At 48.2% G+C, this 3,449-nt stretch overlaps 1 long non-coding RNA gene across 1 annotated transcript; it reads right to left on the reverse strand.

Moving 5' to 3' along the window:
• Nucleotides 1-2,179: 2,179 nt before the first annotated feature.
• LOC147344997 (uncharacterized) lies at nucleotides 2,180-3,216 on the reverse strand. Its single transcript, XR_015154446.1, has 3 exons — nucleotides 3,059-3,216; nucleotides 2,725-2,856; nucleotides 2,180-2,439 (listed from the first exon to the last, which is right to left on the reverse strand). It is a non-coding gene; the product is annotated as an uncharacterized LOC147344997 (long non-coding RNA).
• Nucleotides 3,217-3,449: the final 233 nt, after the last annotated feature.

Genomic DNA, 3,449 nt, shown 5'->3' on the forward strand with positions numbered 1-3,449 from the left:
GGTGAGAAGCCCTGTGACAACCCCTTGCTTGGGAAGTTATGAGAGCAGAGAGGTGCACTGTGGTTATTGAAAAAGAGCAAAGGAGAGAAGAAATAGGAGCAAAGAGTAATCAGGGACGAGGTCCCCTAATGGCTGCGGTAAGAGTTTTGGGTTTGAAAGTAAGGAAATGTCACACTTTGACCCACGTGTGCAGAGGCATCATGGGGGAATAACCCGGGGGCAGTTGTACCCAGCTAGACCAGGGAGGAGGGTGGCTGGAGGGAGAAGCAGTGGAGTTTGGGATTTACAGGGAACCAGTAGAATCTGCCAATAGGATTTGCTGATGGATCAGGAACTCGCCTGCCAATGCAGGAGAAGTAAGAGAGGCAGGTTTCAATCCCTGGGTCGGGAAGATCCCCTAGAGGAGGAAGTGGCAACCTGCTCCAGTATTCTTGCCTGGAAAATCCCAGGGACAGAGAAGCCTGGGGGGGCTACAGTCCATGGGATTGCGAAGAGTCGGACACAACTGAGTACACACACACGGGTGCAAGAAAAGAAATAGGGAGAGAGGAGTTGAGGATGTCTTCGAATTTTGGCTGAGCCACTAAAGGACAAGGGTGTCATTTACTGAGATGAGAAACACTGAGGGAGGAACAGATCCGGGCACCAGTTAAGAGCTCTAATCTGGATGCATTCAGTTTGAGGTGCCCATGTGTCATCCAAGAGATGCCACAAAGATATTTGGGTCTTTGTGTCCACAGTTCAAGGAGAGGGCAGGGGAGTCACCGAGCCACGTGTCTGGGTGAGGTCACACAGAATGGGCAAGGAGGGGGCAGGCTGTATCTGACAGCAGGGATCCTGTGATGCCAGCTCTCTGTCCCTCCCTGGGCTAGAACACTTTAGGCTCTGGCCCCTGTCCTGGGTCACAGTCTTGGGCTCATCCTGTCGGTGTTCCTATGCAGCCTTTTGGCACCAGCTTGTGTTCAGCCAGGCCACAATTTGGCAATTTGGGCAAATCCTAATCACTGACCTGGAGTAAAAGTGAAAATGTTAGTTGCTCAGTTCAATTCAGTTGCTCAGTCATGTCCAACTCTTCGCGAGCACACCAGGCCTCCCTATCCATCACCAACTCCCGGAGCTTGCTCGAACTCATGTGCATTGAGTCCGTGGTGCCATCCAAACATCTCATCCCCTTCTCTTTCAATCTTTCCCAGCATCCCAGTCTTTTCCAATGAGTCAATTCTTCACATCAGGTGGCCAAAGTCTTGGAGCTTCAGCTTCACCATCAGTCCTTCCAATGAATATTCAGGGTTAGTTGCTCAGTTGTGTCCAACTCTTTGCAACCCCATGGACTGTAGCCCACCAAGCTCCTCTGTCCATGGGATCCTCCAGGCAAGAATACTGGGTTGCCATTCCCTTCTCCAGGGGATCTTCCCCACTCAGGAATCGAACCCAGGTCTCCTGCATTGCAGGCAAATTCTTTACCGTCTGAGCCACCAGACCTGGAGTAAGTCTTTCCCAATAGGGCTCTGGACCCCTAATCCCAAAACTTGTATCACAAACACAATCATTAAAATATTTTTTAGCAAACATCACATATATATTTGCCACTTGGATGGCAAATGGGTACCTAAAACTTAACACATCTAAGCCAGAGATCTTAATTTGTACCCAAATTAATATTTGGGAATTCTGTGGCAGTCCAGGGAATTTAGGACTCAGAACTTTTGTTGCTGGGGGCCCAGGTTCAATCCTTGGTAGGGAAACTAAAAGCCCATAATCCGTGTGGTACAGCCAAAAAATAAAAATTTAATATTTGTTCCCCAACACACACACAGACATATTCACTTACAAATTACATACCTTCTTGTTTGTATAAATTATTTTTAAAATGTTCGTCACATAACAATGCAAAAATAGAATCTAAGAAGAATGTTCTAAAGATGAAAGTGAAAAGTGGAAGTGTTAGTTGCTCAGTTATGTCCAACTGTTTGTGACCCCACGGACTAGAGGAGCCACCCAGGCAGGGTTCTCTAGTCCATGGAATTCTCCAAGCAAGAATACTGGAGTGAGTAGCCATCCCTTTTTCCAGGGGATCTTCCCAACCTAAGTATTAAATCTGGGTCTCCTGCATTGCAGGCATATTCTTTACCACGTGATCCACCAGGGAAGCCCCTGGTTCTAAAGATGAGATGAACAATATGTGAATGTTTTATTTATTACAAGTAAAAAGTTGGTTTGTTGCTTTCAGTTAAAAAGAGACTTAACTTGGATGAGCAATGCGACTGAATATGTCAGATCTGATGAGCTGGTCCTCGGTTTCACGGAAAAACGTGGCTGCCAAGGAGCTCCAGCAAGAGAGGGAAGTGTCAGCTCCGTCTTCTCATGCGTCTTACAGCATCAGCATCATCTTCAATCTCTGCTTTCTTTTCCAGAATCTTACACAGCCACAAGTCTATTCTGTAAGGGTTAATTGTGTTAAAACTGAGTGATTGTCTTCCAGCTAACTGGGCACAGGCCCACAGCACCTCTACATCCTCCTTGGTAACCCCCTGCACTGGGGGCCTCTCCCAAGCCCCTTCACCCAGGAGTACTAACTGCTGCCACACTGAGGCTGTGCCTGTCTTCATGGATTTCCCTTAACTCTGCCCAGTCCATTGTCAAATCTCCTTTATTAAACTCCTCAGTAATCCCCACTGACTGCTCCTGTTTCCTGTATCAGCCTGGACCCTGCCTGATACATACCTTGAAGGAAACCAACAAACAAGCAAAGACGTTGCTGGCCAGCCTCTGAAGACCTACACACCTTCTTAGGACACTTTACTCTAAGTACTTTAGGGCCATCTGACCAGCATAAAGTGAGGACAAGCATCAACCCTGCATGTTAAGAAAGGAGGGAGGAGGAAGAAGGGAGGAAGGAAGAAAAAGAAAGAAATAAACAGGTAGGGAGGGAAGAAAGAAGGAAGAAAGAAAAATTATGTTTTGTTTCCTCCCCCAGGTAGTTGTTTTGCACCCAGAGGTGACTGCCCCTCATGTAGGCCACTGGACAAAGCCCTGGCTAGAGAAAATTTATACACACGATGGCTGGAGTTGGAGCATAAACAGCTCTGCCCCTTGTTCACTGGATGAACTTGGGTACGTGGGTCAGCCTCTCCCCGTATAGGCTCCCAGGCAGTGGGATGAAGTGGGAGGGTGGATCTCAGAGAGACAGTTGTAGGCAGGGTGCTCCATACTTCCAGGGCTGGAAGGAGCACCTGCGCTTTGAAAGTGAAAGTGAAAGTGTTAGTCTCTCTCAGTCCTGTCCGACTCCTGGGACCCCATGGACTGTAGCTCGCCAGGCTCCTCAGTCCGTGGAATTCTCCAGGCAAGAATACTGGAGTGGGCAGCCAGTGCCTTCTCCAGGGGATCTTCCTGACACAGGGACGGAACCTGGATCTCCCACAGTGCAGGCAGATTCTTTATGGTCTGAG

Source organism: Bos grunniens, chromosome 25, assembly GCF_055505025.1.
Source record: "Bos grunniens cultivar Pamir isolate PY7600 chromosome 25, Bosgru_T2T1.0, whole genome shotgun sequence".
NCBI lineage: Eukaryota > Metazoa > Chordata > Mammalia > Artiodactyla > Bovidae > Bos > Bos grunniens.